Here is a 12,867-nt window from a genome sequence, read left to right as displayed (position 1 = left end):
ATTGTAAATGGGATTGTATTCTTAATTTCTCTTTATGTTACTTTGTTGATAGAATATAGAAACACAACTGTTTTTTGTATGTTGATTTTGCATCCTGCAACTTCACTGTAATCATTTATTATTTTGAAAATATGTTAGTGGATTCTTTAGGATTTTCTACAGATAGAAAATCCTACATCATCTGCAAATAGTGACAGTTTCGCTTCTTCCTTTCCAATTTGGACTCGTCTTACTTCTTTTCTTGCATGATTGCTCTGGCTAAGACTTCCAACCCCATGTTAAATAAAAGTAGGGAAAGTAGGTATTCTTTTCTGTTTCCAGTTCTTAGGGGGATGGCTTTCAGTTTTTCTCCACTGACAAAGATATTAGTGGTGAGTTTGTTTTATATGGCCTTTATTATGTGCAGATATTTTCCTTCTATACCCATTTTATTTAGAGTTTTTATCATATATTGATGCTGTTTCTTGTCAAATGCTTTCTCTATATCTATTGAGATGATCATGTGAGTTTTATTCTTAATTTTGTTAATGTGGTGTATCACATTGATTGATTTGTGGATGTTGAACCATCCCTGTTAGTGTACCTATTTCATTTATTTCTGCTCTGATTTTTATTATTCTCTTCCTTCTACTGATTTTTGGCTTTGTTTGTTCTTCTTTTTGCAGTTCCTTTAGGTGCACTGTTAGATTGTTTATTTGAGAGTTTTCTTGTTTGTTGAGGTGAGACTGAATTGCTATAAACTTCCCCCTTAGAACTGGTTTTACTGTATCCCCTAGATTTTGGCATGTTGTATTTTCATTTTCATTTGTCTCTGGGGAAATTTTTTTATTTATTCATAGATCCAATCATTGTTCAGTAGCATTTTGTTTATTATCTACATATTTGTGGCTTTTCGGATTTTCTTCTTGTGTTTGATTTCTAGTTTCATACGTTTCTGGTCAGAAACAATGCTTGGTTTCATTTCTTACTTCTTAAATGTAATGAGACTTGTTTTGTTGCCTAATATGTGATCAATCCTGGAGAAAGTTCCACATGCATTTGATGAGAATTTGTATTCTGTAGGTTTTGCATGGAATGTACTTGATATATCTACTAAGTCCATCTAGTCTAGTGTGTCATTTAAGGCAATGTTTCCTTATTGAACTTCTGTTGGGACGATCTATCCATTGGTGTAATTGAAGTGTTAGAGTGCCCTACCATTATTGTGTTACTGTCTGTTTCTCCTTTTATGTCTGTTAATAATTTCTTTATATATTTAGGTGCTCCTATGTTGGGTACATAAATATTTACAAGCATTATATTCTCTTGTTGGATTGTTCCCTTTATCACTACATAGTGCCTTTCTTTGTCTCTTGTAAGTCTTGTTTTAAACTCTATTTTGTCTGATAAAAGTATTGCTACCCCAGCTTTCTTTTCTTTGCCATTTGCATGGAGTATCTTTTTCCAACCCCTCACGTTCAGTTTGTGAGTGTCTTTAGGTCTGAGGTGGGTCTGTTGTATGCAGCATACATATGGGTTTTGTTTTTTCATCCAGTCGGCCATGCTGTGCCTTTTGATTGTAGCATTTAGCCCACTGATACTTATAGTAGCTATTGATGAATATGTACTTATTCCCATTTTTTACATTTTTTTCTGGGTGTTTCTGTGGTTCTTTTCTGTTCCTTTTGTTTGCCTCTTACTCTCTTCCCTTGTAGCTTCCTGTAGTATTAAGTTTGGGTTATTTTTTCTTAATTATTTTTATATTTATTATGTTTCTCTTTTGTGATTACCATGAGGTTCATACATAATAATATCTGTGTATGGCAAACTATATTGAGTTGATTGTCTCTTTAGTTTGACCTCTTTCTAGAAGCTCTACTCTTTTGCTCTCCTCCTCCCACATGTGTTTGATATCATATCTAATCACTTATTTTGTGGATCTGGCCATTACCATATTATCATTGAAATAAGTAATTTTAGTACTTATCTCTTTTGTCCTCCATATTATCTTCATAGGTGGTCGATCTGCTATTTTTACTGTATTTTTGCCTTTACCAATGATTTTATTGCCTCTCTTTTTTAGATAATTTTCTCATTCCTGTTTGTGGTCTTCTCTTTCCCACTTAAATAAGTCCCTTTAGCATTTGGTGTAAAACTGGGTTCTTGATGATAAACTCTTTAAATTTTTGCTTGTCTGGGAAACTATTTACCTCTCCTTCCTTTCTGAATGACAGCCTTACCAGGTAAAGTATTCTTGACTCTAGTTTTTTCTTTTCCTTTCAACACTTTTAATATATCATGCCACTCCCTTGTTGCCTGAAAGGTTTTGGTTGAGAAGTCAGCTGATAGCCTTAAGGGGTTTCCTGTGTATGTCACTTGTTGCCTTTCTCTTGTAGCTTTTAGAATTCTCTCTTTATCTCTAATTTTGAACATTTTAATTATAATGTGTCTGGGTTTGGGCTTCTTTGGGCTTATCTTGTTTGGTGCTCTCTGTGCTTCCTGTACATGGATGTCTGTTTCCTTCCATAGGTTAGGAAAGTTTTCAGTTGTTATTTCTTCAAATGGACTCTCTGCCCCTTTGTTTTTCTCTTCTCCTTCTGAGACACCTATAATACTAATGTTAGTGTGCTTGATGGTGTCCCAGAGTTCCCTTAGACTGTTCTCATTCTTTTCAAACCATTCTTCTCCCAGGATCAGTGAACATCCTTATGACAATTTGTTTGAATTCTTTGTCCTGTAGACTGTTTATTTCTATTTCATTTAGTTCATTTTCTGAAGTGTTTTCCTGTTCGCTTGCTTGGAAGATAGTCCTTTGCCTCCTCATTTTACCTCTTTTTCTGCCCTTATATCTGTGTAATGTGGGGGGGGGGGGGTCAGCTATGTCTCCTGATCTTGGAGAAGTGACATTGTGTAAGAGACACCTTTTTATGCCCAGCAGTGTGCTTCCCTCTTGTCACCAATTCCAAATGTTACAAGAGTGACCCCTGTGTGGGCTACCTGTATCCTTCTCTTGTGGCAGGGTTGTTCTTTCTGCAGGTGCCCAGGAAGTCTAAGTTGTCCCCATGGTCAGCTGGTTGTAATGCTCAGCTATGTGTGCCTACTATGGACCCTTCAGTCATTTTTTTTAGGTTGGGGAGCCCCAGCACAGTTGGCTGCAAGGTCTAATAGCACATTCCTATTGCAGTTTTCCTGTTAAGCGAGTAGGCCCCCTTTGTGACTGGTTGCTAGTCTGAGGGACTTGCAATTGTTGTAGACCTCTTGCCTGCAAGGCTGTTGTGAACTCTCAGGATTGCAGCTGAGTGTGACTTGCCCCAGGCATAGGACAAACCAATTGTTTCAGGCTTTGGAAGGTGTGGCTGATCCCTTATGTGGCTGTTTGAGATGCACAGGTCTTCTGCCACTTATAACCCACACAGCCCACAGGTCTACACTCACCATCAACACAGTCCTGGCCCATGCACATGTCCTGATCCTCTCAAGCAGACCCAGTTGCCTCACTGCAGAAGCCCCCCCGCTCACACTCCGCCCCCTCCTCACACACACCCTGCCCTACAGAGGCAGACTCATTTCCCTGCCTACAGCAGATACAGGAATCCAGTCTATGCAGACCCAGAAGACACCCAAGGATTTTCTGTTGGGTGGGACCAGTCCCTAGGGCTAGCTGCCTGCCCTAGCTGAGCTGGATTAAATCAGTGCTCTAGTGGGCAGTGTAGACTCTAACACCCCAGGGGAAGAATTCCAATGGTGTCTGCCAATGTCTCTGTCAACACATCTGTACTAGGTCACAACAATGGTCACCACCAATGTCTGAGTCTCTAGAGTGGTCTCACCTCTCACTGAGATGCACTTAGAGCCTATCAAGTGAGTCTCTTTTCACCAAAAGACTGTGCACCATACTTTCTTGGGATTTTAGGCTGCTCTGAAATGGGTGAATTTGTGTATGGGCCCTTGAAGAGCCAGTTTTTTGCCATTTATGTCCAAGTTATTCTGGGTATAATCACTGTTGTTGTTAATAGATAGCCATGCCAGATATTATGACATTTGTCTCAATTGTTCTGAGTCTGAAGGATGCTTATAGTGGTAATGTTCTCCTGGTGAGATTCCCTGCTCCTCCAGGGAAGGCTGCATACCTTAGGATTGCTCCAGGCCAGCTGTGGAGTGCTGCAGCTTATGTAGGTGGCTGTTTTCTCTCTGGAAAGGAATTTCTGCTGCTTCCCTCTCCGTCATAACTGTCCTTTGTTGTGGAGGTTCTTTCTATCCAGTTTTCAGTTCACTCTCAGGGATAATCATTCTAAAATAGTTGTGACATGTTTGTGTTTGTGAGAGAAGGTGAGTTCAGACTCTGCCTACACCACTATCTTGACACCAACCCCTGGAACAAGACATTTTAATGCTATTTAGAGTTCCTTAGGAACATCAAAATCAGATTATCTCATTTCTATGTTATTCTTTGTTGCAATTGCCATGGCAAATATATAAACACAGGCTTTGGAGTTTCATTAATGAGACTTCTAAAAAAGGCCTCCACAGTCCAGTACTGTCTTTGCTACCAGAGTTCACAGTATAAGCCTGAGTCCTTGCCTCCCATAGATTAATCAACTGAGCACTTTTTCTATTTTATCTTACATATGTTACTAGGCTTAAAGCACCATATAGTAGGTGATACTATATGTTATTATTATAAAATACATTAATAGACATGTTGATCCCTAATTTTTTATGGATTATATGTGCTTAATTAGCCTAGTATGGGGCCAGTTCAGTGGCACAGTGGTTAACTTCCCACATTCCTCTTCTGCTATCCAGGGTTCACTGGTTTGGATCCCAGGTGCAGACATGGCACTGCTTAGCAAGCCATGCTGTGGTAGGTGTTCCCACATATAAAGTGGAGGAAGGTGGGCCTGGATGTTAGTTCAGGGCCCGTCTTCCTCAGCAAAAAGGGGAGGATTGGCACCAGATGTTAGCTCAGGGCTAATATTCCTCAAAAAAAAAAAAAAGAAAGAAAGAAAGAAAGAAAGAAAGAAAAAATAACTAAAGACTTAAAAAAATAAATTAGCCTAGTAATTAGATTGGAGAATGGGTTAGCTAACTGATTGTGAAGACAAAGGAAATAATGAGAAAAATCACCTTCATCTCATAAATATTTACACTTGGTAAACACTGTATTGGAGAATGATATGTAAGATAGGACATCTCATTGGGTCAGGGAATGAGTGTTAACAAGAATAGGACTGTCACTTGCTGGCTGCACCATGACCAGATACAGTCACTCTTTCTTGAGTCCTTGCTTTGTGCCAGGTACTGTGCTAGGCACTGGATACAAGGGGAATTTATCACAGTCACTTCTCTCCAGGAGCACACAGTCAAATAGAAGAATTGGGCTATGCAAAGTTCATCCTACCAACATCTGAAAAACCTCAATTAACTTTGGTTATGCAATATCCACAATAATTGTAGCAGTAACAGTGGCAGCAACAAGTACAATTGTTATTTGAGCCATTTTACCATGTGCCAGTCTCTATATTCAGTATTTTATAAGTAACATTCTAATCTTTAAAGCATTTACTTAAAAATTAGATCTTATTACCTCTTTATGCATTAATAGACTAGAGCTCAGAGATTTTAATTGCCAAATTCATAGTTTCTGAGAAGTATAGCTCAGAATTATATTCAGTTTTATTTGGCTCTAAAGCTCAATTTTAGGCCATTATACCATACTTATTATATCACAGGAAGATAATAAGGTGATGACTGAGTGAGTTATTTGGGTAATGAAATACAAGTGTCTGCCATTTGGGATTCCTGAGCATTGATTAATTAGTCTTCCCTAGGATCAGTTGCATGGAGTTGTTGCCAGGGACTTGAGGTGCTTTTTACCTGCCCTTGAGAGTACGGGTCCTACTTTCTTGCTCTATGTAGTGATGGGAGGGGTCATACCTGAACTTCCCCAGATGCCTCTAGAAGAAAGCTCTCTGGAGCCCCACAATCTCTAAATCTCATCTAGCGCTCAGTAGCCCCGACTTCTAGAGCCACACAAAGATCTGTCCTTCAGCACCATGGTCAGATCTCTAGAGTGTGATATAACCCTCCAGCCACAGAGTCAGAGAAGTCCTTTCTCGCCGAGTGAATGTGTGAATGGGGCCCTAGCCTCCATTCTCCATCTTGTTTTCCCCTGACTAAATCTTGTTTTTCTCTATCAATAAGCCATCTCTCACTGTGGACTTATCCTGTTTAACATTCTCCTTTCTCCTTTATGTCCTCACAGTCATTACACCCTTTCTCCTCACCCTGATAATCTCTCTCACCAGCCCTCCTTTCTGTTCCCCTTCTTGGTGTTCCTTTTCTCATACACTTCTCTTTCATTTAAACCATATCATGACCCTCTACATTCTGCTTTCCTTGTGCTGTTTATGCATTCTCACCCTTCTCTCATTCATCATCTACCTGCCTTTCTCCTTTCTCCCCAAAATCTTTATTTCTGCTCATTATTTCTGTCCCAATCGTTAAAAATTCCTATCTTCAATTGTGCTCCTCTCTCTTCTCATTTCAAAAGTTCTTCCGCTTATTTCGTTATGTTCTTTTTCTTCATTCATTCAATCTGTGCTCTCTTTCCATCCTACATTTGCATATTCTCTCTTCCACCACCACTTTGCATGATTCTTTCCAAACAATTATTTTTAGAAATATGGAAATTTAGGAAGGAAGGTTTAGAAGAAGATTCAAGTTGAGAGTAAATTCTACTTTTCAGTAATTATTTTCTGAATTTTTGTTGCATACATACAGCTTATATGCAGCATACACACACATGCATACACATGCACACACCCAGTTGTATCATATTTACATTATTCATTCAGAATTCCAGCTGTTCTCTGAGTAAAATAGAGGGTAGTTTTGGTGTCAGCCAGGAGAGTGTTTACTTGTTACACCCTGCCATGATTTTGATATCCCCTAGGAGTGTTTTCATGACTTCAGCCCATCTCTAACCCTACGTAAGACTGAGATGGGATCTGCTCCAAAGAAGCTCCACAAGCTCCTTTGCTTATATTTATCATGTCACTTATCACACTGGTTTTCATCCAATGTTTATCTTTTATTTTTTCATGCACTGTGTCTTTCTCATGTCAGAGTCTCTGCATGTTTTTTCTTTTTTTTTTGAGGAAGATTAGCCCTGAGCTAACATCTGCCACCAATCCTACTCTTTTTTTGCTGAGGAAGAGTGGCCCTGAGCTAATATTTGTGGCCATATCCCTCTACTTTATATGTGGGACACCTGCCACAGCATGGCTTGATAAGCAGTGCCTAGGTCCACACCCAGGATCTGAACCAGCGAACTCCAGGAAACCAAAACAGAGTGTGTGAACTTATCTGCTGTGCCACCAGGCTGGTGCCTGCATGTTTTTTCTTAATGTCTCACCACAGGTAAGACATCAATATCTGTAGAACAGATGGATTAATTAACAAATAGATGGATAAATAAATAAACATAGTCTCCATCATGTGATTAACTTCTGCCCTTGAGCTAGCCAAAATTATTTTCTGGGGACCATAGGCAAGTTCAGGCATTCAGATCAGTTGTTTAAAACTCTGTGCCTTCTTTTCTTTCTCCTCTCAGATATATCCAGAGGCATAGATTCCAGTTGATACTCACTATTTAAAGTAATAATTGTACTTCATGAGAAAAATAGTCTTTGACAATTGCTCTTATAAATTATTTTTTAAAACCCTCCAGTGTGATTGATTTATAATGATTTGACCTACATTTTATGCCCTGGTTCATACTCCTCCCTTCCTTTCCTACTTGTCTTTTGACCATCTTTCTGTCTTCTTTTCTCTCCAGTCATCGTTATTCTCTCTGGATTAATCATCCATATTATTAATGCTCCTTTATACACTCTCATTCATTATGTATTTCATTTTTCATAACCAGAACTATAGGATGGATACTTCAGCTCCATACTGTAGTAGTGAGGTTTTTCAGGTTTGTAAATGTATATATATGAATAATCACCACAAATCTGGCTCTAGGATTGAATACTATTTTTGGGGAAAGTGAAGGGAATGGGAAAGAAAGTGAGAAAAAGACATATAAAAGAGCTAGCCACCAACAGAGGGAGGATGAAATTCGTAAATTTGCAGTATCAAGGAGATTGGAAAAAGAAAATGTCAGGAATGTGGGATTGCTGGCCCCATTGCTCAGTGGTTAAGTTCAGCCTGCTGTGCTTTGGTAACTTGGGTTTGGTTCTTGGGCATGGGCCTACATGACTAATAGGTGGCCATGCTGTGGCAGCGACCCACATACAAAATAGACGAAGATTGGCACAGATAGTAGCTCAGGGCAAATCTTCCTCATCCAAAAAAAACCCAGAATGTGGGTGATTGTGGTTAATAAAGCCATCAGTAGAGAAGGAAAATGAAGAAGGGTTAAGAAAAGCAGTTGTCAAGATGTCTACTTCTCTGTGTTAAAAGTCTAGTTATGTTACTGACTAACTGTACAATATTGAGCAAATTTCTTAATTTCTCCGTGCCTCAGTTTCTCCATCTATAAAATGGGAATAAAATAGTATTTACTCATAGAGTATAGGTTTAATAAAATCATCCATGTAGAGTGCTTCATACTGTGTTTGGCACATATAAAGGACTCTAGAAATGTTATCTATTACTACTGCTGCTGCTACTACGATTGTTATAGATCTCTGTTTATGGTGAGAACTGATTATTGATAACATTGGAAGCAAAAATTTGAATAAACTACTTTATAATTCAGCTACACTTAATTATACTAAGTATATGAAATGGAGCAAATAGTTGATAGATGGTAAGATATGAACGATAATTTTGTAAACACTAATAGGTATTTTATTTAATTCTTCTAACAACTTTGTGAAAGTGGTTTCCATGTCCATTTTATGGTTCAGAAATCCAAGACTAAGACAAGTCAAGATACTTGCTCATGCAAGGGAGTTAGTAAATTGGAGCACAAAAAATATAAATTCTATCATTATGAACCTGTATTTTGTAGCAGAAATAACTAAATAACCCAAAAACACATCACAGAGAGTGGATGAACACATCATGCTATATTCATGTAAAGGGCTATTATATAGTAATTAAAAATAAATGAACCATAGCAATATCCAATAATATCAATGAATCAAGGTAATATGATATTGAGGCATAAGTTCAACTCATTCTAAATTACTTAAAGTTTGTTACCCTTTTACAAATTTCAAGCCATCTCAAACTTAATATGCTTCTTGGAATATCTATAGTAGATATATTTCAAATATAAACATGCATTAACAAAAGAAGGGGAAAAATTAACCCAAGATTCACAAGGTTGGTTACCTTAGGCAGGGAGTGAGAGAAAGAGGTGATGGAGAAGGTTCATATAAGTAGACATGAATTGTAATCAATGTTTGTTTCAGTGTCAGACAGTAAGTTAATGGCTATTTATAGTAATATTCAAAACCAAGGGAACAGGCAAGCAGGTGATGCTTGGACCAATGAAGAGAGTGTAGCATGAAACAAGAATCATGATTAATCCAATCCTAGGCTCCTGAAGCTGGAGTAATATAAGGAGTTATGAGCCCTCCACATGTGTCTCTTACAGAGTTGCTAATGATTTCTCCCTCCTATTCCAGAATCCTGTCTGAACTTTTTCTCTGACTCTAGATTTCTAGAGTCAGTCCCAAACAAAAGAACTTCCATCATAAACTGGACTGGAATAGGCTGAGCTTGGCACTTCCATCCTCCCTCAGGCAGCATGTGTAATTATATCTTGTTTTGACTTCAGCTCAGAACTATCCACTCAAGGAAGACAGAGGAAGTTGCCCAGCATGGAAGAAAGAAAGGTATCAGGCAGGGGTTGAAGGGGAAGAACAGCCAGGCTCCTGGGAGTGCTTCTGCTTGTCAGAGACAGGAAGGCATAATCTGAGAAACGTGCTGGGAGGTTTTATCATGTGCTTCCTCAAGAATTCCACGGTTCTCACTAGCATGGAGTCCTAAGTGTATCATTGTCCAAATTCGCTGCATTCTCTGGGGAGTGGAGCTCATGAGGCAGTGCTTCCAATTTTAGTATTAGTGACTGTGGCTTGGCAGCTCAGCATATCCCAGGAGGATGGCTAGGACCTGGGATATCAGCCTGGACATGGGGTTCTCTGACATGTGCTCCAAAATTTGATTCTGAGAAGAAAGCCTACTAAAACTTAGATACAGTTAAGGCATGAATGGAGTATCTGCCTGCCCTGAGCTATTGACAATGTAGTCTCTTGTTTTACATTTCTTTTAAATGATACACACTTACTTTGTTATTGAGATATAGTTGCCATATAACATTATATTAGTTTCAGATGTACAGCATAATGATTTGATATCTGTATATATTGAAAAATGATCACCACGATCAATCTAGTTAACATCCATTGCCACACATAGTTACCAATTCTTTTTCTTGTCATGAGAACTTTCAAAATCTACTCTCTTAGCAACTTTCAGATATACAATAGAGTATTTTTAACTATAATTACATTAACTACAGTTTTACATTTATTTTCAGTAATACATACTTTTTTATTGTGGTCATAATAGTTTATAACATTGAGAGATTTCAGTTGCACATTAATATTTGTCAGACACTATATAAGTGTGACCTTTCACCCCTTGTGCCCACCCTCCACCCCCTTTCCCCTGGTAACCACTAAATTGTTCTCTTTATGTGTAAGTTTATTTATATTCCACATATGCGTGAAATCATACGATTCTTTGGTATTGACAAGCTTGATTCTTTTATTTTATATACTGCCAGTTTAGGATTCAGTGTTTCCATGTCTGTAACCTCAGTTATCATTGTCAAAGGAAAATTGTACCACGCAGAGTTAAACAGGCAAGGAAGACTTTATTCACAAATATTGCAATAGAGGAGAGAGATTGAACTCCACTCTACAGAAACAAAAGGCAGGAGAACTTTTAAGGGCTGGGGTGAGCTACAGGAAAAGTACCAGAGAAGGCTGGTCAATGTGATTAGGCCATCTCTATTTGCTAATTGGTGTCCATTGAAGTGAGTCTCTTACCCTTCCACAGAGACTGGGAGATAGGTGTGCTTTCTTGATGATTAAGTTTCAAAGGGATGGCTCCCAGGTCCTTGAGAAAGACATTCCTAGGTTTTAAGGGTGGAAAGAGCCTGGGAGATGATTTACATTTCCAAGGATTAGATAAAAAGTTTTCTAAAGTAAAGCTCTAAGAAAATGGAGATCAGGGGTCCATAGTCGGGAAACAATTCTCTAAAGTTTAGTCAAATTGAGGGTGATGTTAAGACTATCTTGATGACCTCTCCCTCATCCATATGGTTTTCCACTTTTGAAATTTTGTTACTGTTGCTTGCTTCCCACTCTTCTTTGTCCATACGGGTTTTATTTCTTTTTAAAAAATTACTTTAATTTGATAGAGTTTTAGGAGAGAGTGAAATTAGATGCTTGGCTTTAGTATAACATCTTTAACCAGAAGTATGAAATCCTTTATGAAAGATACGTCATATGCCACTAAACTGTTTGCAGATGTGGATATTGGCAACTTTCAAATGTCTTTAAATGAGGAGCTTAGTGATAGAAATCTTGTTGCGGGGGGGCAGCTTGGTGATTTATTTTCATAGAAAGTACCTTTTTGTCATGGGTTACGGTTACCATTTAACATGAAGAAAGAAGTAAAACTTCCAATATTTTAATGAGGGCATCACCGTACTGATAAAGCCAACTCTGTTCCGTGACTCCCTGTCTACAGACGTCCAAAGTAGAGCCCTGTTCAGCCTGGTATTAGCCTCCTGGTATTAGCCTGAGAGCCAGCAGCTCCCTGTTTCTGAGTGTCTCAGTTCAGATTTCAAAATACAAATACAAAATACTTCACAATTCCTGAAGGTCTTAGCTGAGTGGGGTCAGAGTACCATGTATCCTAGATCATCTTAAATACTTAGTTCAGACCTTCTTCTTTCTAGTCTTCTGTGTTCCAGCTGATGAAATAACTATGATGCTCTAACTTCCCCTTCAGATCTGGCCTTGGCTAGGCTTTGCAATCCTTTGTTGATTTCTTGGGTTCTTGATCTGGAATCCTGGTGACTCTCTCTCTCTGTCTCTCACTTTCCCCCTGCTAAACTTGTTTTAAATCTCAGTTTAGCAATCTGACTTTTGCTTCTGGTGATTTGCTATCTAAATTTATTCTTTTTTTTTAAATCAATGTATAATTGACATACAACATTATATTAGTTTCAAGCATACAACATGATTTTATATTTGCATATATTGTGAAATGATCACCACAATAAGTTTAGTTAACATCCATGACCATATGCAGTTACAGAATTTTTGTATTTATTATTCTCGACTCTGAACCCTGATTCCAGTAATCCCATCACGAAGTTTGTCAAGAAGAATCTGAGCTCTTCCCTCCCTCTTCCAAAATTAAGGACATTTGCAATACCTTCTTCTCTGTAACCAGGGTAGCGGTAAGAAGGTAAAGTGACAAATAGTTGTAGGCTGGCAGGTCCTGCTTTTGGAGGGCTTTCAAAACAATCCCTGTGGTCTGTGTTTTTTGCCTTCTAAGCTCTGCCCTCCACACCCTCCCTGGAGCAGACTTTTTGTTTATTTTGGAATATGCATCTTTCTGGTTTGCAAACTATATTAGCAAATAAAGCTTTCTTAACTAAATTCTTGTATCCTATATATTTTTCTTGGCGTCATCTGTAAGGTGGAGATAATGATCTCTATCTAATAATGTGACTTTGAAGATTAACTGAGATAAACTATGAAATGCATCTAGTATAGTGGCTAGTCATGTGCTGTATAATGATGTTTCAGTCAACAGTGGACCACATATATGATGGTGGCCCCACAATGT

This window comes from Equus przewalskii, chromosome 26 (genome assembly GCF_037783145.1).
Source record: "Equus przewalskii isolate Varuska chromosome 26, EquPr2, whole genome shotgun sequence".
Lineage (NCBI taxonomy): Eukaryota > Metazoa > Chordata > Mammalia > Perissodactyla > Equidae > Equus > Equus przewalskii.
The sequence above is the reverse complement of the archived record's forward strand: the minus strand, read 5'-3'. Positions refer to the sequence as shown.